We start from the raw sequence: 27,039 nt of genomic DNA on the forward strand, positions 1-27,039 counted from the left end.
AAGGTAAATTTTATGTTTCTGCATCAATCTCTTTCCTAGGCTAAATGATCTTAGATCTTGTAATTATTTCTCCTAGACTTTTAAATCAATTAGAATCTTTTAGATTCAATTGAGAAAATCAAAGCCAAAAATTGAACTTTTAAAAAGGTATTGATTAGCCAGGTGCTGTGCTGCACACCTGTAATCCCAGCTACCTAGGAAGCTAAAGCAGGAGGATTGCAAGTTCCGGGACAGCCTGGTAACTTGGTGAGACCCTGTGTCAAAATAAAAATGACAAGGGAATGGGAACGTAGCTTAGTGGCAGAGTGCTTGCCTAGCATGTGTGTGAGGCCTTGGCTATAATCCAATGAGAAAATTTTGTAAAAAAGGAATTTATGTTCCTCACATAACTGAAATGTCCAGAAAGTGATCCAATTGCAAGACTAAGATGGTAGGATGAGATAGGGATCCAAAATGAATCCCAGGTTGATTACACACGGGATTGTCCTGAATTATGACTCGGGTTGTGGACACCCAACTATGTGATTGTCAAAAACCATAGACTCTTGTACCATAAAAGTGCATTTTCTGGATCTAAATGTTAAAAATAACTCAGGATGTGGGGATAACTCAATCTGGAATGTGCTGTTTATGCTGCCGTAATATGGGAGGAAAACCACCTATCTCCACATTGTACTGACTGATAGTGGAATTATAACACAGAGCAAGAACCAGATTTTAATTTGGTTTTTAAATAAAACACATGAATTTTATGGTGCTGGTTATGAAAGAAGCCAGGAGAACATAAATGCCCGCTTTGAATAATGGCATACCATGTAATATTCAAAGAATGATGTGTTCAATGGAAAAAGACAAATTGATTTGCTTTGATTTTATTGGATTCCATATGTGGGAAAATATTTCTGTAGGAAGCAGTAATTACTTTGATCCTAATATTTCGGCAAAAGAATAAATGATCATTATTTAAATTCCTGATGCTATTCTTAATGAAGACTCAATTACTGGTGTCCAAATCTCAAGCCATGGAATTCTAAAGTAATATTTTTATCCGTTGAAAATATTCCAAAATTGTTAAATAAGTCAATTCTTTGGCTTACAATAAAGTAAACGAAATAACATCTTGGTTATTTGATTGTACTCATTGACTCACTTTATCCAGTCTCCCTTTTAGTATTTCAATTTGCTTTTCCCCCTGTCAAGGAGAATAAAATATCAGACACAGAGTAGTATTCACTAGCAACAACAGGACAGCATTCGATTCATGAAAACCATGAGCAACCTACGTAAAAACTACCACCACGATGTATTCAGGTCAAAATAAAAGTCTCTAGTGTGCAATATGACAACCTTCCTTTAAAAGTCCATTTATACCTGGGTGTTTGCAATAGAATGCTATTGTATCAGAAATATGGCTGACTTTAAACAGCATTTAATTATTAAAATACTTTTTACCACCTTTAAGAAGACTTAGGGATCAAAGCTGTATTTATTTTTAATTCATCTAGTTAACCATGCAAATCTTTAAGACACTGTATTTGCAATGACACTTCAAATAATGTAAGTACATTGGATTTCATGGTTGTGAGAAAATGTTAAAATCATTGAAGATGCAATTTCTTTTCTCTTCATTAAGTCAAAGAAACTCTTTTTTTTTTTTAAATAAATGTAGGAGTTAGACAAGCATCCAAAAAGCCTATTTGGCTTGATTTTGTTTTTCTCATCTTCATTTTTTGCTTCATTTACATTCCTCTTTCTCATGCCTTTGTCTGTGAAAATAAGTTGCTTGTTAAACATTCTGGTATAGTTTAGCATTTATGTTGTAAGTAACTTCTTCCATATGTTTGTTTTTGCCTCCATGAGATCTCTTTGTCTCAACTTTCTTCACTCCCCACTCCTGAATTAAAGGGGGAAAAAATGTAGCTTCCCTTGTTGTGTTTGGCTATAGTGTGTAAAATCAGTCATACCCAGCTCTCTCCTGTAAGTTTATAATTGTAATTAACTTCCTATGAAATTTAGTCCTCACTCCACCGCTCACTTAAATAAGTTTTAACTTCTTCATCTCCCATGAAGAGGGATGTGCAGGAAGACAGTTATTAAAGGATTAGAAAGAAACCTCTAGAAATCCTATTTCTTTGAAGAAAAGTGGGTCAGTTTTGCTGTGTTCTCTGCTTGGCTTCATAGTTCATAGTTGGCCATCAGTATTTGATGATTTGAAATAATTTTTTGGCTCTCTCTGTTAAAAACAAGATTAGTTACGTACGTCATGTAAACTCCTGCATTTGTGGTGGTGCACACTAGAATTACGGCTATTGCTCCTTTTTTCCATTACTGTAAGCTGTCTTTACTCAGGACTTTCACAGGACCTATCCTGGATTGGATGTTTGAATACTTGATCTCAGATGTTGTCTGATTACTGTTTATCTGAGCATTTTCAAAATCTTTAAAGACAGACTCAAAATAAATATGGGAGCATGATAGAGATGGAGATATTGATACTTTGAAATAATAATAAATTAGGCAACATCTGTATCATTAAAGCACAATGGGATGTAACTGAAAGATATGGTTACTCCAATTTTCCAAAACTTTTCACCAATATCCTGTCAGAGGCAGAATCGGAACAAGATGTGACCAGAGTGGTGGATAATATTTGGAAATGTAATGAAACTTTTCTGTTTCCCCTTTTTCTTCTGTCTTGAAAGTAAATTCTAAGTCAAGGTAAGTTATATTGTTCAGGCATATATTTTATTTAAATGCAAAATTATTAAACTTTTGCTCCTTAATTTTTCTGACATCACTTCTGTTTGCTGTACTCTCTGGAAGATCACAGACGGTGGTTCAGATGCATGACGTTCCATATCCTCAGTATCCGTGGACAGTTAGCAGGGTGCTAGAGCCAGCTCCCACTGCAGGATGAGCTGCCTGTCCAGTATTCAGGAACTTGTGAACATCAAGCCGAGTGTCCTCATTTTTGTGTCAATCCTTCATTGCTCAAATAGGTTTTTGCAACGAGGTCCACAGACCTCTTCCCCGTAATGTGGATTGCATTGCAGAAAACACTCTTTGCTCAGGGGACTCAATTCTGATGCAATGGGAGTGAGATGCTTGTCCATTGCTGCAGAGGGAAGCTTTATCTTATATTCAAGACTGTTCATTATGCCAGCATTCTTGAAGACAACTGAAACAAAGAGCCGTTTGCAAGACACATAGGTAGGGGAGCTTTATGGAGAAACACATCTCCACACCCACCCCAAGTTATTTACAAACATAAAAAGCTAAACTCCGGAAGACCAAAGTGTAATGATAAACAAACAAACAAATATACAGTAATGAGCAAATGACTCTGCACAGGTTCTACGGGCTGGGTACAGTGGCACACACCTGTAATCCCAGTGACATGGGAGGATGAGGCAGGAGGATTGCAAGTTCAGAGCCAGCCTCTGTAAACTAGGGAGGCCCTTAGCAACTTAGCAAGACCCTGTCTCAGAATAAAAGATAAAAATGGCTAGGGATTTGGTTCTGTTATTAAGCATCCTGGGGTTCAATCCCCAGTGCCTTCATAAATAAATAAATAAATAAAGTTCCTACTATGCAGAATACATGCATTATTTCTCTTAAGCAACATCCAAACAAAAAGCAATCTGATATAAGCAAGAGATATGAGCAGTTAAGTTATATAAAATGTGTGAAACACCAATAACAGCAAAAAAGTAATTGGAAACTAAATATTTTATCATTTTAACTTTACAGTATGCAAACAAATAAATATTGAGTGCTGCTGCGATCACAGGGAAGCAGGGTGTACCACTCCCAGGGTCGGTGGGGCACAATCTGATATGGCCACTTGGAAAAGGTATTTGTCAGTGTCTGTTACATTTCATATTTGTATGCCTGCAGACCCAGTGATGTTTTTCATGTTTACTCAAGAGAAATACTTCTCTATTTCCTCAAGGTGCTATGTATCCAAGTTTTGCTGAAATGTCACACATGGTAGTGGATCCCAGGAATGAATAAGATTGTCAGTAAAGGAATGGCTAAAGAAAACTTGGAATCCTATCCAGGCCACGTCCATAGGGTGGTCTTGGTCACCACAGTTACTTTGGAGAGAAATTTGGCTTGGCAGCTGATAGTCAAGGAGAAGCTTAGAGGCTCATTTTTGTATTTTAATCTTACTGAAACTTTGTGAGAATGATGAAAGAAACACAGAGCCTCTCAGAAGCTAGGAAATAATGGCTCACTTAGCTTACACTGTTCCTGGGATGACCTGGCAAAGCTGAAATGGAAAACTCAGAGTTGGCTCTTCAAACACACACACACACACACACACACACACTTCAACCAAATGAGAATGTACTGATTTGGGCATGTTTCTGATTTGGGCATGTTTCTATCTACTTACCCGTTGAGTACCCATGCATCTTTATTTAAGTTGGTGATATATGAATAGTTTACACCATTTTTTAAAGAATTTAATAATTCTTTTTAAGGTTGAAACCCCTTTGTATCTTTCCCTCTTCAAAAATGTATTATGTCCAGAGGGAAAGACTATTATAACATGGTACTCATCTTCCTATATGTATTTCCTAGTTTTTGTAGCATGCATAGTTCACATTTTGTAAATTTCAGAGCTTTTTGTGACTATCATACTCTATATGTTACTCATTTCTTTTGGCCAAATGTTGCTTTGAGATATATCCAAGTAGATAAAAAATTTCTATTAGGCTCACATCTTCATTAGCCAGTAAAGTAATTGCTACAATAAAGTGGAAACCTTGTATTTTCCCACCCTTCAAATGACACATCTCTGCTCCTCCTGGAGAAGAACACTATCATACATGTGGTCATTATGGTTTGATCTTAGATGTCCACGTCCATCTTAGATGTGCTGAAGGACACATGCCACGTAGGCTTGGCTGCCAGTCCACGGGTCCATTAGGTGGTGGTGGAACCTCGCGAGGTGAAGCCTCCTGGGAGGAGTTAGGGCCCTGAAGGGCGCCCTTGAAGGAGCCACTCTTTCTCTTTCAGTCCCTCTCTTTGCTCCTGAGTGCCCGTGGGGTGAGCCGCTTTGCTTGCCCACACTCTCCCTGCCTTGCTGCAGCTCAGAATCAGTGGAGCCAGCTGAGGTGGGGCCTAAGGTGAGGAAGCTGGCCGCTGGGTGGGTGCAGGGCCCTGCATGAGGATATGGGCACCTGAGCCCCTCCACGAGCTCTCTCTGCTTCCTGAGTGGCATCCAGGGAGGCCCTTCCTGCTTTCTCATTCCATGGCAGAAGGTGGAGAGCGGAAGGAGGGAGCCTGGGGGTCGGGGCAGGGAGAGTGGGAGGACAAGAGGGCCAAACTCACACTTGTCACAAACCAGCTCCCACGGGGACGCGCCCACCCCTGTGAGGGACAGGACTCCATTCATGAGGCGAAGCCTTCTGACCTGTCATAACTCAAGGTCCAGCCTCTTAACACTCTTGCCCTAGGAGCTGCTTTCCCACACCCGGGGCTTTGGGGGACACCTAACTATAGCAGGCCCCTTCTAAAAATGGTGCAGATTTAGCAACCTATCATGCTGAGGTAGATGGATGAATCACTTCTAAGGTTTACAGAAATCGGCCTGTCGGGGTGGGGCAGGGCCAGGTGGGCAGAAGCAGTAAGCTGTGAAACCTGCACACAGCTCCCATTCCCCCCTCCCTCCCTCTCTCCCTTCCTCCCTCCCTCTCCCACCCTCCCCCCTCCCTCTCCTCTTCCCTTCCTCCCTCTCTTCCAACTAAATTGTATATATGAGAATTCTGGATAACACTGGAAAAGAAGATTTATAAAAGATTAAATTATTATAAATACGCATTTATCCTACTGAAGTATTTGTTAAAATATTTATTTGAAAATAGTGTGCTGTATAATTTTGAGGGAAAGTGTTGCTGCAATAATTACAATATTATGAAGATATTTTAAATGATCTGTAACGAACCCTTGACCTTGGCGTTTTCAGCACCATTCGTAAAACCACACTTCTATATACAAGATACCAGAAATAATAATTAAAGCAAACAAAACACCCACAAAAGGCTTTTCTTACCAGTAGTTTTAAACCTTTTGATATAACCCTATTGATTAGTTTTTAAAATTTGTGGAAATATTTTTTAAATCATAAAACAACAGAAATATTATAATCTGGGTTTGTAGAATTCGTTTTTGTGTGGGGGAGTTATGTAATAGTGACTGTAGCTTTTGAAGAAGTCTGTTGTGTTAAATGTTGGGTCTCTGGGCACCAGATTTATTGTGTAATAAGTGATAAAATGATATATTCCTTTAATTCAACAAAGACGAATTATGTAAGATGATCTTGAATTAACCTTGTCACAATGCAGAGTTTTCCTTTTTTAAATATGACAACCACCCATTATCAGATGGAGCTGGAGGATTTCTGTTTTGGGCATCTTTCTGTCTACTTTAACATAGTATAGCTTTAGCATCTGAGATTTTATTGAGAAGGCCTGTGTGAGTTAAGACTTGGCCGAATGCTGTAACTAACAGGCCTTTGCCTCTGGCCAACATTCTATTCCACATATGGGGGATACACAGATGGCTTTTGCTTTACTTCCTATTTTGTAAAGTAACAACATGGCCAAGGAAGTGACTGTAGATGATGGTATAATTTTCTGTCCAAAAATATTTTGACTCAAACTTTGATTTTGTGTATTTATTGTTATCCTATGAGTTCTGTCAGTTTGGGGCTCTGAGTTCACATTATTGTACTTTGGATGTAGTTACAAATTGTAGATGAAGTGTAAATGTTGATCAGCAAATGTAAATTATTGTGTAATGTTTATTTAGCATATTGTTTAAATATACATATTTTCCTAATGACATCCATATGTTCCCAACTGCCATTATTTGAACAAAATTTATATCTGTGTCAGGGTCAATGTATGTGCTTGCGTATTCATTTATGTAAAAATTTTCCTAACATGTTACTGAACATCATGGCTTGTAGCATTTATATTTGTGTTTTATGATGACCACTGAAAATATTTAATTGATTTCATCGGTTTGATATCATCTTATATAGTGTTTTGAAGTCGCAATTAGAAATAATATATTTAAAATTTATTTCAGGAGGCTGTGTCAAGGGTGTGTACACGTGCTGAAACAAAGACTTTCCTGGGCTCTCTAAGTCCTGTGTGCCAGGCTACATCCACTTATCCTTTGCTCATTTGGTGGTTTGTTTTGGACTTCAAATTTGCCCTCTGATGTTCCAGTTTGCACTGTCTCAACTTGTGAGACCCCCACCTTCTTTTGCTGTAGTTGTTTACTTGGCCTTTCAAAGTATTTTGACTTCAAGGTGTTTATTAAAATATGTAAAATATACGTAGAAAAAGTGTTGATTTAGAAAGTTTATAAAATGCCCAATTTATCTGAGGAAAATTTTTAATTTGAATCTGATTAAGTGTCACCAATTTGTTAGTCACAAATCCAGAATTGTCATTGAAGCACAATCTGATTTTTTTTTAGTATTAATTGCTATGTATAAACCTGATGCCTTTACCTATATTTAGTTGAGGGTAGTAATTAGATATTACAGCAAGGATCATCTCATGTGTTAGCTTTGGAGCAACACAAGAGATCCCACTTATTAACATAAGCTTAGAAACACTTATAGGAGAATCATTCCTACTTAAGCTTGTAATGATAAGGAATTATAATACCTGATAAAGTGTGAATCCAACAAATCCTCAGCCACATTGATCACAGCATCAAACTTTTCTACAGAGACAACAATGAAGCTCCCCTATGCTAGAGGCAATGCTACCATGAGAAAGAAACACCAGGGTAAGTGGTAGACAAGAGAAGTAGCCTTCCTTTTTAGCCCCCCCCCCCCAGGGTATAATTTACACAAGGTTTCCCCAAGTCAGTTTTCCTTTAAGACTAGATCATCTGAAAGTACTTTCTCAAAACAAAAGTATCCAGCAGGACTTTTTTCAGGAGACCCTTGGCATGTTGCCCAAATTGGGGATTTCTATAGATGAAATGCATCAAGGCAAAGACAGAGTCAGAAGCTTAGCGCACAGTGGGCACAGTCATCTGACATCCCTGCTACAGCTGGTGCAGTCCTGCTGATCCTGGCTCTCCCCTGGCTCTTGCCACCATTTCCTATAGCAGAGCCTCAAAGGGAGGCCAGGAGCCCCAGGAAGTGCACATTGTCTACACCGACCACCTGTCTGTCCCTGAGACTGCCTGCAGTGCTCTTGCAGATCCTCAGGCAGGCCAAGAGGCCTTGGGCCTTGGAGCCAGTCAATAAATTGCTGATTTGCTGAGTCTGTATCAAACCACCCTGATTGCATATGTGAAATTGATTTGTTAAAATTTCCACAGGAAATGCAGTTTTCATCAAACGCATACAACATAGCAGCACACTATCGAATGACTGGTGAGATCAAAAAGCTAAAGTCAAATCATTTTAAAAATTTTTAAAAATTCAGTTATTTTTAAAACCCCATATCCACATATATTCAACCTTCCCTGTCCCCTTTCCTATTTTGGTAGTATCCTTTTTACCATTGGGATGGCTAGTTGAAGTCCGGGTCCTTGGTGTTCCAAACAAAGAATTGAGCAAGACACACAGAAGTAACAGGCACAGTGAGTAGAGTGGAGTGGGATCAGCAAAGGAGAGGGGCTCAAAGCCCAGTATCTGAAATTGGGTCTGATATGTTGAGCTAAAGGTGTTGCTTCCTATATGGACCTGACTGAGGACCCTGCCCCATGTGCTCCCATTGGTTACCTTGTGATACCTGATTAGAATATTCTCCAATTTCCCCCCTTTGGTTACTTTAGAAAACCTAATTACAATACTGCCCACTTTACCCATTGATCATTTGAATATATGGAACCTGTGGTGGGAGTTGTCATGGTGATGAGACGTACTGTGGACAGGGACAGAACTCATTTCCTTGTCTGGTCCTCCAGCAGCTTCTTTCGTATACCCTGTCTCCACCATCTTGGTGTCACTGAACTACTCCTATCTAACATCCTCACTGCAATAGCATGTTATCTTTCTCTGTTTTCTCTGCTTCTCCTTTTTCTATTTGTTTTTATTAAAGATATTAAGAGTACCTGAAGGCATTCCCAGAGAACAGTGCCTCAAATGATTCCAGAGGCACCCAACTAAGAGAAGCATTCCTGGGTGATGTCCCAGTTGAGGAATCAAGTATCAGCAGTAGTTGGGAATGGTCCTGCGGTATCAGCTCTGATACTTTAATTTTCCTCTCTCATCTCTCAGTTTTATACTTAATGATTCTAAAGTGCTGAAGATTTCTCTGATTGTTTTATTTTTTATTGTTGCAAATGTTGGGAATCTATGTTAAGCAATGGCAAATCTTGTGCTGGAAATAAACAACAAATAGAATTAGCGCAAATGGTATTTAGTCCTAAAGTAGTTCAAGCAAGTCAATACGTAGTCATTATGTTACATGATACAAAACACATGGTTAAAAAACTGAAACATCGAAAGAGTACAAAACATAGTTATTTGTAAATACTAGGGAGATTAACTGATTTTTTTTTAGTTTATTGTTTTAATCCTGATTTGTTCCATGTGGTCAAACCACAAAATACAAAATTTGTTTTCTTTATTAAGTAGTTAAGTAGTTATTAAGTTGTTTGAGTTTATATCATGAGAATTTAGGAGAAAATGTGACTTTTTATACTGAAATAAACAGAAACCAACTCCATAATGTTTGTGTATGTGTGCACAATTTTTAAAATTTATTTTCACTGTGTATATTTATGGATATCATGTGATGTTTTGATCTATTTATACATTATAGAAAGATTTAATTAAGCTAATTAATATATCTACCACCTGTCCAATTTCTCTACTTTGGGGAGTAAGGACATTAATAACCAATGTTAACAATTTCTGAAATATTCAATGCATTCTTATTACCTATGATAACCCACAGTGCAATATACTACTAAAACTCCTGTCTAATTGGATCTTTTCACCTTTGATGAGCATCTCTCTTTTTCATCTATTCTTCCCCTGCTTCTACAGCTTCTGGGAATTATCTTTCTATTCTCCTTCTATGCGATCAGCTTTTTCAGATTATGAACATGAGATCATGCAGTATTTATTTTTCTGTGCCTGGCTCATTTCACTTAGCACATCCTCCACTTCCATCAATGCTGTTGCAAATGACAGGGTTACCTTATTTTTTTAAGGTTTAATAGTATTCCATTGGGTGTGCATGTGTATGTGTGTGTATGTGTGTGTGTGTACATACAAAAGTGAGTGAATGTGAGTATATGTATATGTGTGTATACACACACACATACTTACACATATATATTTACATATACTGCATTGACTTTGTTGATGGGCCATTAGATTACAACCTTATTCAGTTATCATGAATATTGCTGAGATTAACATGAGATTACTGATATTTCTAAGACATATCAATTTTCAATTTTTTTGTACAGACATACCCTGAAGTGGGATTGCTGAATGATATGATAAATTTAGGTTTCGTTTTTTGATGAACTTTCTCATTATTTTCAAAAATGTCTGCAAAATCTACATTCCAACCAACAGGGTAGGATGGTTCCTTTATCCCACATCTTTGCCCACTTTTATTATTAATCTCATTGATAATAACCATTCCAGCAGGCATGAGGTGATATCTCATTGTGGTCTTAATTTGCATTTCCATAATTATCAGTGATGTTGAATATTTTTTGTATCTGTTGGCCATATATTTCTCTATTCTGAATAATGTCTTCTCAGATATTTTGCCCATTTCTAAAATCTGGTTATTTGTTTTCTCGCTATTTCATGGGTCAGATATATATTTTTAAAATTATTTCGCTGCAGTCCAGCTGGGCAAAATAACCAGGAGGTGACAAGCAACTTGAAGGTTGAAGTGGGAACTGCTTTATTACAGAGACAGCAGAGGTATATACCTAACTGATTACACAGCTTGACTCAATTAGCATCATCTAGATACAGCAGTCAGCCAATAAGGAATCCCCACCATCTAAATGGCTTGGCGGCATTGCCTCACAAACCACTTCTCCTGGCAAACTGCCAGGCGCCATCTTGACTTGATTTGCAGTCCCCCACATTATTTTTTAATTTTTAAATTCTTTTTAGATATACATGACAGTAGAGTGTATTTTGACATATTTTATATATATGGACTATAACTTATCCTAATTAGAATCCCATTCTTGCAGTTGCACACGATGTGGAGTTTCACTGGTCACTTATTCCTATATGGACATAGGAAAGTTATGACCAGTTCATTCTACTGTCTTCCCAATGGCCATCCTGCTTCTCTTCCCTTTATTTTACTTTGTTGTGTCCACTGAACTTCTATTCTTCTCGGCTCCCTTGTTGCGTTAGCATCCACATATTAAAGAGAACATTTGACCCTTGTTTTGGGTGGATTGACTTATCCCACTTAGCATGATAGTTTTCAGTTTCATCCATTTATCAGCAAATGCCATAATTTCACTCTTCTTTATGGTTGAATAATATTCCATTCATCTGTAGATACAGCACTTCTGTAGAAGTGCAGCTAGGTTGGTTCCGTAGCTTAGCTATTGTGAATTGAGCTACAATAAACAGTGATGGAGCTGAATCACTATAGTATGCTTATTTTAAGTCCTTTGGGTATAAACTGAGGAGTGGGATAACTGGGTCAAATGGTGATTCCATTCCGAATTTTCTAAGGAATCTCTATACTGCTTTCCCAAGTGGTTGCACCAATTTGCAGTCCCATCAACAATGTATGAGTGAAATTTGTCCCCACATCCTCACCAACATTTATTGTCACTTATATTCTTGATAATTGCCATTCTAACTAGAGTGAGATGAAATATCAGTGTAGTTTTAAATTGCATTTCTCTAATTACAAGAGATATTGAACATTTTTTCATATATTTTTTGACCATTCATATTTCTTCTTTGGTGAAGTGCCTGTTCAGTTCCTTTGCCTACTTATTGGTTGGGTTATTTGTTTTTCTGGTGTTAAGTTTTTTTGAGTTCTTGTATATACTGAAAATTATTGCCCTATCTGAGGTGCAGGTGGCAAAGATTTTCTCCCATTCTGTGGACTCTCTTTTCTTGGTCTTGACTGTTTATTTTGCTGTGAAGAAGCTTTTTAGTTTGATACCATCCCATGTATCGATTCTTTTTTTTATTTTTTTTATTGATTATTCAAAACATTACATAGCTCATGATATATCATCTTTCATACATTAGACTCAATTGGGTTTTGAACTCCCATTTTTACCCCAAAATACAGATTGCAGAATCACATCTGTTACATACTCACATTATTGCATAATGGCATATTAGTGACTGTTGTATTCTGCTACCTTTCCTATCCCCTACTATCCCCCCTCCCCTCCCCTCCCATCTTCCCTCTCTACCTCCTCTGCTGTTGTTCAATTCTCTCCCCTTTTTCCCCCTCCCCCTTGCCCCTCATAACCTCTTATAATTTTGTGTATCATTGAAGGTCTCCTACAATTTCCATATGCTTTCCCTTCTCTCTCCCTTTCTCTCCCCCCATTCGTTTTTGTTTCCTGTTAGTCTTTTCCTCATGCTCTTCCTTCCTGTTCTGTTCTGAGTTGCTCTCTTTATATCAAAGAAGACATTTGGCATTTGTTTTTTAGGGCTTGGCTAGCTTCACTTAGCATAATCTGCTCTAGTACCATCCATTTCCCTGCAAATTCTATGATTTTGTCATTTCTTAGTGCTGCATAATACTCCATTGTGTATAGATGCCACATTTTTTTTATCCATTCATCAATTGAAGGGCATCTAGGTTGGTTCCACAGTCTAGCTATTGTGAATTGTGCCGCTATAATCATTCATGTGGCCGTATCCCTATAGTGCGCTCTTTTAAGGTCCTCAGGGAATAGTCCGAGAAGGGCGATAGCTGGGTCAAATGGTGGATCCATTCCCAGCTTTCCCAGGAATATCCATACTGCTTTCCAAATTGGCCTCACCATTTTGCAGTCCCACCAACAATGTACAAGTGTACCCTTTTCTCCACATCCTTGCCAGCACTTGTTGTTGTTGGACTTCTTAATGGCTGCCAATCTTACTGGAGTGAGATGGTATCTTAGGGTGGTTTTGATTTGCATTTCTCTGACTGCTAGAGATGGTGAGCATTTTTTCATGTACTTGTTGATTGATTGTATGTCCTCCTCTGAGAAGTGTCTGTTCAGGTCCTTGGCCCATTTGTTGATTGGGTTATTTGTTATCTTATTGTTTAATTTTTTGAGTTCTTTGTATACTCTGGATATTAGGGCTCTATCTGAGGTGTGAGGGGTAAAAATTTGTTCCCAGGATGTAGGCTCTCTATTTACCTCTTTTATTGTTTCTCTTGCTGAGAAAAAAACTTTTTAGTTTAAGTAAGTCCCATTTGTTTATTCTTGTTATTAACTCTTGGGCTATGGGCGTCCTATTAAGGAATTTGGAGCCCGACCCCACTATATGTAGATTGGAGCCAACTTTTTCTTCTATCAGACGCAGCATCTCTGATTTGATATCTAGCTCCTTGATCCATTTTGAGTTAACTTTTGTGGATGGCGAGAGAAAGGGATTCAATTTCATTTTGTTGCATCTGGATTTCCAATTTTCCCAGCACCATTTGTTGAAGATGCTATCCTTCCTCCATTGCATGTTTTTAGCCCCTTTATCAAATATAAGATAGTTGTAACTTTGTAGATTAGTCTCTGTGTCCTCTATTCTGTACCATTGGTCCACCTGCCTGTTTTGGTACCAGTACCATGCTGTTTTTGTTACTATTGCTTTGTAGTACAGTTTGAACTCTGGTATCGCTATACCTCCAGATTCACACTTCCTGCTTAGAATTGCTTTTGCTATTCTGGGTCTTTTGTTTTTCCATATGAATTTCATGATTGCTTTGTCTATTTCTACAAGAAATGCCGTTGGGATTTTGATTGGCATCGCATTAAACCTGTAGAGAACTTTGGGTAATATCGCCATTTTGATGATATTAGTTCTGCCTATCCATGAACAGGGTACATTTTTCCATCTTCTGAGATCTTCTTCTATCTCTCTCTTTAGGGTTCTGTAGTTTTCATTGTATAAATCTTTCACCTCTTTTGTTAGGTTGATTCCCAAGTATCTTATTTTCTTTGAGGATATTGTGAATGGAGTGGTTTTCCTTATTTCCATTTCAGAGGTTTTGTTGCTGATATACAGAAATGCCTTTGATTTATGTGTGTTGATTTTATAACCTGCTACTTTGCTGAATTCATTTATTAACTCTAGCAGCTTCTTTGTAGACCCTTTTGGGTCTGTTAAGTATATTATCATGTCATCCGCAAATAGCGATAATTTAATTTCTTCTTTTCCTATTTTTATGCCTTTAATTTCTTTTGTCTGTCTAATTGCTCTGGCTAGTACTTCGAGAACTAAATTGAATAGAAGTGGTGATAGAGGGCATCCCTTTCTTGTTCCAGATTTTAGACGGAATGCCTTCAGTTTTTCTCCGTTTAGGATGATGCTAGCCTGAGGTTTAGCATATATAGCTTTTACAATGTTGAGGTAAGTTCCTGTTATCCCTAGTTTTTCTAGTGTTTTGAACATAAAGGGATGCTGTACTTTGACAAATGCTTTTTCTGCATCTATCGAGATGATCATATGGTTCTTGTCTTTAAGTCTATTGATGTGGTGAATAGCATTTATTGATTTCCGTATATTGAACCAGCCTTGCATCCCAGGGATGAATCCTACTTGATCATGGTGCACAAGTTTTTTGATATGTTTTTGTATTCGATTTGCCAGAATTTTATTGAGAGTTTTTGCATCCAAGTTCATTAGAGATATTGGTCTGTAGTTTTCTTTCTTTGAAGTGTCTTTGTCTGGTTTTGGGATCAGAGTGATGTTGGCCTCATAGAATGAATTTGGAAGAGCTCCTTCTTTTTCTATTTCTTGAAATAGCTTGAAAAGTATTGGTATTAATTCTTCTTTGAAGGTTTTATAGAACTCTGCTGTATACCCATCCGGTCCAGGGCTTTTCTTGGTTGGTAGTCTTTTGATGGCTTCTTCTAATTTCTTCCTTTGTTATTGGTTTGTTTAAATTGTGTGTGTCTTCCTTTCTCAATCTGGGCAGATCATATGCCTTAAGAAATTTATCGATATCTTCACTATCTTCTATTTTATTGGAATATAGGGTTTCGAAATACTTTCTAATTATCTTCTGTATTTCTGTAGTATCTGTTGTGATATTGCCTTTTTCATCCCGTATGTTGGTAATTTGAGTTCTCTCTCTTCTTCTCTTCGTTAGCATGGCTAACGGCCTGTCTATCTTATTTATTTTTTGAAAGAACCAACTTTTAGTTTTATCAATTTTTTCAATGTTTTTTTTTGTTTCAATTTCGTTGATTTCTGCTCTAATTTTAATTATTTCTTGTCTTCTACTACATTTGCTGCTGTTTTGCTCTTCCTTTTCTAGGTTTTTGAGGTGTAGTGTGAGTTCATTTATTTGTTGGTTTTTTCTTTTTTTGAGGAAAGAACTCCAAGAAATGAATTTTCCTCTTAAAACTGCTTTCATTGTGTCCCATAGATTCCAGTATGTTGTGTCTGTATTATCATTTGTCTCTAAGAATTTTTTCATCTCCTCCTTTATGTCTTCTGTAACCCATTGATCATTCAGTAACATATTGTTCATTTTCCATGTGATGTAGGATTTTTCCTTCCTTCTTTTATCATTGATTTCCAATTTCATTCCATTGTGATCAGATATGGTGCATGGTATTATCTCCACGCCTTTATACTTACTAAGAGTTGCCTTATGGCATAATATATGGTGTATCTTTGAGTAAGATCCATGTGCTGCTGAGAAGAACGTGTATCCACTTGATGATGGTTGATATATTCTATATATGTCGGTTAAGTCTAGGTTATTGATTGTGTTGTTGAGTTCTATAGTTTCTTTATTCAGTTTTTGTCTAGAGGATCTGTCTAATGGCGAGAGTGGTGTGTTGAAGTCACCTATAATTATTGTGTTGTGGTCTATTTGACTCTTGAACTTGAGGAGAGTTTGTTTTATGAACGTTGCAGCTCCATTGTTTGGTGCATACAAATTGATAATTGTTATGTCTTGTTGGTGGATGGTTCCTTTTAACAGTATATAGTGTCCTTCTTATCCTTCTTGATTAACTTAGGTTTAAAGTTGATTTTATTCAATATGAGTATGGCCACTCCTGCTTGCTTCCGAGGGCCATGTGAGTGGTATGATTTTTCCCAACCTTTTACCTTCAGCCTGTGTATGTCTTTTCCTATCATATGAGTCTCTTGAAGGCAGCATATTGTTGGATTTGTTTTTCTGATCCAGGTTACTAGCCTATGTCTCTTGATTGGTGAGTTTAGGCCATTAACATTTAAGGTTACAATTGAGATATGATTTGTACTTCCAGTCATGCTTCTTTCTTTATTTATTTTAGTTTGGCTGGTTTTACTTTTTGGTTATTTTCCTCCCCCTTTACTGAGACACCTCCTGCTGTTAGTTTTGGGCACTATTTTTCAGTTCCTCTTCTTGTAGTATTTTGCTCAAAATGATTTGCAGTGCTGGTTTTCTTGCTGCGAATTCTTTTAGCTTTTGTTTATCGTGAAAGATTTTAATTTCATTGTCAAATCTGAAGCTTAATTTTGCTGGATACATTATTCTTGGTTGGAATCCATTATTTTTCAGCGTTTGAAATACATTGTTCCAGGATCTTCTCGCTTTCAAAGTCTGTGATGAGAAATCGGTCGTTAACCTAATTGGTTTACCCCTGAATGTAATCTGCCTCTTTTCTCTAGTAGCTTTTAATATTCTCTCCTTGTTCTGTACGTTGGCTATCTTCATAATTATATGTCTTGGAGTTGGTCTATTATGGTTTTGAATGTTTGGGGTCCTGTAGGCTTCCAGGATTTGGCAATTCATTTCATCTTTCATCTCTGGGAAGTTTTCTAGAATTATTTCATTTAATATGCTGTCCATTCCTTTGGTTTGAGTCTCTGTGCCTTCTTCTATCCCGATGACCCTCAAATTTGGTTTTTTTATGACATCCCATATCTCTTGAATAGATTACTCATGGGATTTAAGCATCTTTTCTGTGTTGACTATATTCTTTTCAAGTTGATAAACCTTGTCTTCGTTATCTGATGTTCTGACTTCTACTTGATCAAGTCTATTTGTAATATTCTCATTTGAGTTTTTAATTTGGTTTATATTTTCCTGCAATTCTAGGATTATTGTTTGATTTTTTTTAAGATCTCTATCTCCTGGTAGAGCTCGTTCTTTGCCATTTGAATTTGTTTAATTCATTTTCAAAATGTACTTTTATTGCTTGGACTTGCTGTCTCATATCTTCTCTAATATTCCTTTCCATTTGAGTTAGGTATGCCTTGAGTTCTTTCCCTATCCCTGCTTCTGATGTTTCTATGTCCTCCTGTAGAATTAAGTTGTCCTGCATTGTTTGTACTCCTTTTTTCCCTTGTTTTCTCATGTTGTCCACGTTACTTTCCAGCTCTATTTGATTGCCGTGTTTCTGCTCTATTCTATAGATTTGTTTTGGTTCTGTATTACTCTGTTGTTTCTTCTTTGTGTTGTTAAACTGTGCCTGCTAACGTGGATTCCGCTGGGAAGGAATTCTGACGGCCGAGCTCCAGTGACGTCACTACTCTGCTATGACGGGCCCCAGGCTCCTTGCTGGGGTGTCCTAGTGGGGCTGTGTGTCTGGACTGTCTCTGTTTGGTTTCAGCATGTATCGATTCTTGATTTTACTTCTGGAACTTTAGGAACCTTGTTGAGGAAGTCAACTCCTAAGCCGACCTGATGGAGCATTGAGCCCACTTTTTCTTCTATTAGGCACAGGGTCTCTGGTCAAATGCCTAGGTCCTTGGTCCACTTTGAATTGAATTTTGTGCAGGGTGATACGAGTTCAGTTTCATTCTGCCACATATGGATTTCCAGTTTTCCCAGCACCATTTGTTAAAGAAACTATCTTTTCTCCGGTGTATGTTTAGGGTGCCTTTGTCTAGTGTGAAATAACTGTATTTATATGAGTATGTCTCTGCGTCTTCTGTACCATTCATCGTCTTGTCTGTTTTTGTGCCAATACCATGCCATATTTGTTACTATAGCTCCGGAGTATAATTAAAGTCTGGTATTTTGATGCCTCCTGCATCACTTTTCTCTCTAAGGAATGCTTTGTGTCCCATATTTTTTTATATTAACCATTTCTCAAATGTCCAGCTTGTACATATTTTCTCTCAATCCACATGTTGTCAGTTCACTGTGATTTTCTCCATAATCACTTAATATATGCATTTAAAAATAGAAACATAGTAGAAATTTCCTGTGGATTTGAATTTTTTTCAGTCATGCCTGATTTCAAAGTGATTGGTGATAACATACTATCTTGTTAAGGTTTCAACAGAAAGATGGGAATAGCCATTAGTATGCAGAGCTCATTTAAAGTGCATTTTACAAACTCATGCCCCTTATACTTTCTTATTACAATTTATATGAAACTGAAAATTGTTTATGAAAAATATTTAATTCTAGTCTAAAATTTATTATTTATGATAAAAACTGCTTTATAGAAAATTTATAAGCACATAATAGGTTTTAGAATGTTGCTTGCAATTCAATTTGTGCTGAATAGAATAGCATTCAAATATAAACAATAAAAAGCATGTTCTAGATATATAGAGTTAAATGACATTTAAAATCATTAGGTGAATAACTGTGAAATGAACGGGGGGTGCATCTTACAGGATGCAGGAGTAGTACTTCCAGTGAACAGCAGTAGTCAGAAGAGGACTCTTGGTACAGACAGGTTCTGAATTAGCATGTCACAATTAGAAGGGAAATGTGTGTGGATCAGAGGACTGGGAGAAGGATAAGTGGATTACCTTCATAAAAGCAAAAAATAAGACTAAGAAATATCAGAAACCAGAAAAATCATAGGATTATATATTTAAGGCCATGAAAAGAAGTAATCATCTTGATCATTTAAACAATCAGTGCTTCCAAAATGAACAATTAAAAAGAAGAATTTTTCTTTGACTTTACCTGTGCCGGAGGAGTGAGAGCAATTGTGCTCTCCTCCAACATTTGTAAACTTCGGGTCCTCTGCGGGAGCCCCGCAGGAGCAAGTTCTGTGCATCTTCCGGTGGCAGTGACTCTCCTCTCTACACCTCCAGGAGTGGGCGTCTCGGATCCCCTGCCTGGACTTCCATATGCATTCCCAGTGCAGGCCCCTGCAAATTGTGAATGTGGTTGAATGTGGCCTCCCCTACGTCCACAGGCCTAGGGGTTTCTATGTGCTGGCCTGCACATGACCTCTGGAAATGCATGAAAATTTTAGCTCCTATTCCCTTCCCCATTTGAATGGCAGCCCCACTCTTCAGCCTGTGCTTTGCCACCAGAACGCAGTCTGTCTCAGTGTCTCTTCTTGAAGGGGTTCTTCCTCTTGGCTTCTTAATTTTAGTATGACTCATCATTCCATTGAGGTCAAGAAAAGTTATTAGTGGGTCGTCTATCCTGGTTTCTAGAAAAGGACTGATGCTTTTCCAACTTTCCCTAAAATCCTTTACTTTCTAAACAAACCAAAAGTCTGAGGATTCATTATTAGATCTGCAGTAAAGAAAATAATAGAATGTGGTCCCTCAACAAGAAGAAAAATAATCCTGAATAGAAAACTTGGGAAGTAATGATGAACAACAGAAAAGGAAAATATATGGGTAAATCTAAATTAAATGTGATGATTTGAAAAATAATAATGACTTTCAGATTGAAAACATTTATGCAATTAAAGTACATGGGAAAATCGTACAGAAGACAGGAGAAGGGCACTAATACAACCAAGGCTTTCTAAGGTCCTTGCATTTTCCTGGAGAAAAGATGGTGCTGTTGTTTTGGCAGTAATGGATATTCACTTATGAATGTCTGGATGTATGCATATGAGACTGTCTGGAGTAAGTATAAAGGAATTATGGGATTAATAACAATAACATGCATATTCAACCCAAAATAAGCTATGAAAAGATGGAAAAGCAAACACAACAAGAGAAGCAAAGAGAAAACAGAAATCAGATAGGAGACCTGAACCAGAAGTTAACAGTGAGATGGATATTTCATAATGATTAAAGGTTAGGTCTCTAGAAAGACATATGAATTTATTTTATATATATACATAGTAACATATCCTCAAAACATGCAGAAATAGTGGGTTTGAAACAAGGAAAGGGCAATGCCATACATTTAATGAATGATGTTAGTAAATGTCTGGAAATTGATAGAATAAGGAGAAATTATGAAGCATGAAAATCATATAAAAGATTGGGCCACCAAAAAGACAAATAGTAGATAGCATCTTTTTAAAGTACAAATGAAACATTTGCAAAAATTGTGTGCTATGGAACACAGCATGTGTCAACAAATTCCAAAATAGAGATTCATACAAAGTATATTCCCTACCATAAAAACATGCCAAAAGTTTGATCATTAACTGGTGTTCTGACTATCTTGTTAAAGATCAGCAGAATTTTTATCTGGGGCAGAAGGCAGGGCATACTGTTGTGGAAGGGTACCACTAGTTTTTATTTCCTATCAAGGTACTCTGATGTTTTATGTATCTTTGGTACATTTTGTATATCCAGTGAAAAATAAGAGAGAAACAGATAAATAAATGGCTAATAGAAAAATACTACAGAGCTGAAACAGAAAGCCAAAATATAGAAGAAATTAATATATGATATGATATGTAATATATGATAAAGATAGCATCCTAAATCAATGAGCAACGACAAGCAATCATTATGTCTGAAAAATCACCTTTGAAATGAAATATAAGGTTGAAACCATACCTCAGATCAGAGTTAGGTTCCAGATAACTACACCTAACTGTGCACAGTAGTACAGAGGAAGGCTCCTGTGTGTTGTGGGCAGGATTCACACAAATATACACAGCCGTACAGACGTGAGGATGTGAATAACTACAGGGTAGGGAAAGTCTTAAGACAAAATGTCACAGCCACAATTTAAAAGAAGACTGATGAATTTTGGCCATATCGGTGTACGTTCAGGAACACTGATGACAGATCTAGAGAATATTTAAAAGGAATACAAGTTGAATATCCAGAAATTCATGGATAAATTCTGTGAATTGAAAACAACAACAAAATGAGAGAGAAACTCCAATACTGTAGTTTACATCTGAAGTATCCCCCAAAGACTCATGTATTGAAGGCTTTCCCTCAATCTCAGTGCTATTGGAAGGTTAGGTTACTAGGGGCATGCCATTGAAGGGTATATTGAGACCCCAGTCTCTTCCTCTCTCCCTCCTCCTCTGATTTCTGGATGCCATGATGTTAGCAGCTTTGCTCTACCACACTGACCATGGACTGAAACCTCTGAAACTGTGAGCCTAAATAAATCTTTCTTCCTAATAAGATGATTATGTCAGGTACTTTGTTACAGTAATAGAAAGCTGACTAACACACCCAGAAAAAACAATAAGCAACATTTATAAATGGTCACTTCACAGAAGATAATATGTAAATTGGGTAATCATCATAAAAATTGGGAATTATAAATATCACTAGAAATAATAAGAGGGAAAAGGAATTTTTATTTGTTGCTTTCAGACAGGCTAAATTCAGATTTTTAAGTATCAATATGTGTCAGATAATACTAAGTACTTATATGTTTGGAGAGAAACAGAAACCCTCATAAACTACTTGTAGCAGAGTGAAACCATACAGTTATTCTAGAGAGAAATTAACAGAACTTAATGAAATTATGTATTTATGTGGAAATCTTCAGCATAAGTTACAGAGATTACAGAGAATTTCTTGTGTAGATCCATAAACTCAAAAGCATGAGGATATTCATACAGCATTTTTGTGGTAGTTAGTAGTAACATAAGAATTCATTATTATCAGAACTTGTAGATTAAATGTGGTGGGCATATATACAAAGTTTTATAAGCCATTAAATCAATTAAAATATAACTACAGAAATGTGAACTGATGTTCAAAATTGATTTTAAGTAAAAATTTAACCACCAGTATAATGTAGCAAATGCCTTTCATGTGCATTAAAATACATCCCACACATATTAAGAAATCTGTCTTTTATAATTATATGAATATGCATGAAAACATATAAAACCCATTAAAATGTATGTAAAGGAAAGTTGTAATGAGAGAAGAAGGAGAAATAGGAAAGAAAAATAGCATAATACAAAAGAAAGCTCTTGGTGAGACTGACCATGATACTGTTCCTTGTAACAAACCCAATTATCACCAGCAAGGGTTGAAAAAAAATTGTATTTCTTCAAAAGGAAACACTGCATTGAGATAAATTACATGCCACCATTCCCACATTGCGGAATACTACACTTTTGTTTTTGGATGGCTTCTCCTGCCCTGCTTTATTCTTTTTCACAGACATGTGAAAGTGAAACTGAATGAGCAAAATGGCAGAAATCCTTGGTTGGAGTTTCTTGCCAGAATGAATTATGGAAGCCATGTAAAAATTCTACTGAAATATGACCTTTAAAATGAGAAACATACTGTCCTTGACTACTAGGTTATTAAGAACTTACTGTACATTTTGTTGCAATTGCAGAGTTCTTTCTTTTATCAAGCACATACCTGGAACCTAGCAGAGGATATTAAACCTAGCAGAAGTCATTCTCAAAAGTTTCTCCCCGAAATTATTCATCATTAACCACACTTATAATGTGAGGCCATTCATAATAACCAACTTAATTCATCCTTTACTTTAATGAGGCAAATTAAGGAAGTTTCAGGTTGCATTTGTGGCTCAATGGTAGAGTGCCTGCTCATCTGTATGATGCCCTAGACTCGATCCCCAGCAGCACAAATCATAAAAAGACGTTACGTGGATGCTCTTTTAGAAACAACAGCTTTAGCATTCACATGAAGATTCTTTTTTGCTCTATGAAATTCTTATATAAAGATTGTTGTTCCAACTCTGTCTGACTATGCCAGCTTCCTCAGTGGCGGGTGGAGCAGGGTGTAAGCAAAATCGAAGATAAAAACGTTCTCAAATAGATGAAGTGCACAAAAGTCGCCTCACAGGCACGATGACCATCTGTTTCTGGGCTCAGCTAATGAGAGGACTTGTTAAATTGCACATAGGCTCAATCTGAAGATAATAAAAGCATGACTTCTATGAGTTAAAAAACATGCCCCCATAACCCCCCCTTCTCAACCTCTAGTTTCACTTGTTGAAAAACAAGGAAAACAAAGAGACACGTGGCCACCCACGTGGTTGTGTAAATTGGAAAAAAAAGTGAAAATAACGTGCCACAGAATGCCTCAAGGTTTCACTTAGTCCTTCACACATGGACTTAATCACTTTGGCAAATTCTTCCTTCTCCCATATGAACTTTATAGGCCACTTTTCAAATAAAAGTACCTTTTCCTCTTTCATATTTTAAGCACCAGTGGCTGAGGGAAAGGCTAGCGAGTGATTTGAGGAGAAACTGTATCATCAACTAGGAATTTTTCTGCTTTTGTTAATTCTCTGGAAAAATGCCAATAATGTAGGTTGGTAAAAATTTCTGAGGGGCTTCTTGGTATGTATGAGCTGGGGTAGGGGGAGATGTGTGCACATGTATACAGATTTATTACATAAGCTGCAGTCCTCTCAAGCTGGAAACATTCAGATTCCACCACACACACGTGCTGTAACAGGGCTTTCCCCCTGGACTTACTGCTCGGCTCACTGCTGTGATGTTGGTGACTAGAGGTGCCTGCAGTAATGATGGAGAGTGACAGAATTCCAAACCGACAGCAGGTATTTTCAGACAAGTCCACTTCATCCTTGGAAACTAGTAGAAGAGGACCTTTCCTTTCTTGATACCCTCCAGAGCGGAAGTCCACATGGGAAGTGGGAATCACTTTGCAGAGTGGTGACTACAGTTCTTCTGTAAGGACCTCAGGACCCTGCACAAAGAGCTGGCAACCAGTCACATCACATCTCCATGAAACCCGGTAGACGAATGGTCAGCAGTCAGCATGGCCTGCTGACGGTGCTCACCTTGCCCTGGAGGGCCACCCTTCCTAGTTCCCGTGCTTCCGGCAGGTCTGATCTAGAGTCCCACGCTCCTACACTGCTTCCTATTACCGACCGACTCCTCATGGCAAAGGCCTCCTTCCCTCCACTGGAACATTTTCATGGTGCCACTTATACTTATCAGGCAACTGATTTCAAGGTGGACAAGTACTTTCTACAAAGTGTCAGTATTTTGGACTTTGTGAACCAGTGTCTGTTGGATCTACTTAATTCTGCTTTTGTAATGCCCAAGCAGCCACAGGTCTCATGGGGAAGAATGAATGAATGTGGCTCTTTTTCTTAACAAAACAAAACAACAACAATAACAACAACGAAACAACAACTGTGAAAACAGAAAGCTGGCTGGATTTGGCTCTTGGCCTATAGTTTATTGAGCCCTGAATTCTAAGATTGCTTAAGCCAGAAGAGGGGATTCCTCTGATTTGCCTCAAGACACAGTGGAGGCCTAAATAACCACCTTTGTGTTGCCTTAAACACATCCACATGCACACACATTTGCTCCAGGGCAGAGGTAAAGAATGAAGGTTTCAAGATAGTCAATACATAAGCTCTGTGTCTTGGGAAATGGGCAAACTTTCAAATCTTTATTTTTCTTGGCTAAAATGTCTAATACTAATATATTAATATAATATAGCATTTATGTCAAAAAGTTGTCCTACGCAATGATGAAATGCGTATGAAGGGTGTTATAGTAGACATGAGATTTCCCCCAAAAGCCAAAAATGCAAATAGTTCAGAGGTGAAATGATTGGGTTATGAGAGTCTTCACTTAATTAGTGCATTAATCTACTGATAGGGATTCACTGGTGGTAACTGCAGGCAGGTAGGATGTGGCTGGAGATTTGGGGAATATCCATTGTCCAGGGTGAAAGGAGAAATCTCTCTGCTTCCTGGGGCCATGTCCTGAGGTCCTGATGTTCTGCCTCAGCTTGGACCACAAAGCATTGGAGTCGGCCATCTATGGACTGAGACCTTCGAAACTGTGGGCCTCAAATAAACTTTTCCTCCTCAATTGTTTTTGTCAGGTCTTTTGGTCACAGCAGCAAAATAACTGACTAAAAAAAAGGGTACAGGATAGTTGTGTCATATTTCAAGAAATACAACAGTAAGAAAGCAGTAAATAATCCATATTGATACAAATTTCTTTATAAAATACAACCAAAGCATTAAGACCCTTCTGCTTGAACTTGAACTCATATTTTATAACATAAGAAATTGTGTTTACTGTAAACATCGTTTCATGTGTCCCTTGGATGTTCCCATCAAGGAGCACAGGTCTCTGTGTCTTTGGTATAATGGATTCATCTACAAACCTTTTACATATTGGCTTCTCTGGGAAGTCTTTCTTACAGTTACACTCGCTGTTAGGCACTTAGCTGGAAACCCGAGTAAATCTTACTACTTTTTATTATTTGTACTTGTTAATGTTGCTCTGTAGGGACATTGTAAGGATACTCCTCTTAGGTTTTCCAAAATAATGATAAGAAAGAAGAAAGAATCCTTTAGAATTACATTGTTTGAATTTTAATTCGATTCTATCACATGTATATTATCTCCAACAAATTGCTTAACTTCTCTACTTCTTCATTTATAAAGAAAAGATTAAGGGATTAACAGCAGGAGTTCTGATGTAAATTATATGGTACAATCTACATAAGTGGCTTTAGGCAGCACTTCACAAGTAATCAGCAGTGGATAATTGTTATGTGCTGGTGATGTCCTATTATCAACATTGCTCTAATATTAAGGCAGTAGATGGCATATAAATCATGCTTAGCATATGTTCTTCCTGTGAATGCAATGTCACAAGTTTAATGAACTCTGAAAATGTTAGTCTTGCAAATACCAGCTAAACATAAACCTGTTTTGTTAATACCTAATTCTTCAGGTTTTCTTTTATGGTCTGTATTCAACTTTACAAGTTGTATTTTTTCAGGTTGTTAGAATAATAATACACTGAGACTTTGTCAGGAAATAATATTCTGCATGAACTCTGACTTACAATTGCAATCTTATTTTGAATCTCATTTCCCCCAAATTTATAAATTTGTATTCATGCACATCCTCAAGTGTTCTTTGAACTCAAAAGCAGTAAAATCATAGATTATTTTTAAACTCTGTACTTGATCATCTTAATATTTTTGCTGTCCATAAATAGGGGAAGATTTGGGGTAACCAGTGATAAATGATATACAGAATTAACTGATGATATTATTCAGAAAAATATCCTGATCTAAATTAAAATCACTAATCCCTAAGTTGAATCTTTAATTCATGATTTTATTATTTCTGATCACTACTACTTTCACTGTATATGTTCATCAGAACTTTCTGCATAGTAAAGGAAACAAGATAAAAGGGCAATCTACAGATTAGGAGAAAATATTTATAAATCATATATCTGATAAATTAATGTTCATGATGCAAAAGAAACTTGAACAACTCAAAAAGCCAAATAACCCAATTTTAAAAGGGCAACAGACTTGAACAGACGGTTTTCCAAAGAAAATGTACATGTGGGCCAACAGGTGCATAACAACACTCTACTCCACTGGGTTCAGAGAAAATGCCAATCAGCACCACAGTGATCTGTCACCTTACACCTGGCACGGTGACTACTATGGAAAAACCAGAGTACTGCAGAGGGTGCCAAGGAAAGGGATCCCTTTGCACTTTGTGGGATGGTGATTGGTGAAGCCATTATGGGAAAGAGCACAAGGTTCCTGAAAAAATTAAATGTAGACCTACCATATGATCAGCTAGCCCTCTTCTGGGTATATACACAAAGACAATGAAATCAGCACCTTGAAAAGGTGTCCACACTCCAGTTCACTGTGGCATCATTCACAATAGCAAGGATATGGGAGCTCAGTGTGCTCATCAACAGAGGATAGACCAAGGGATTGCCGCTCGGTGC

Source organism: Spermophilus citellus (assembly GCF_964194105.1).
Source record: "Spermophilus citellus genome assembly, chromosome: 8".
Classification (NCBI taxonomy): domain Eukaryota; kingdom Metazoa; phylum Chordata; class Mammalia; order Rodentia; family Sciuridae; genus Spermophilus; species Spermophilus citellus.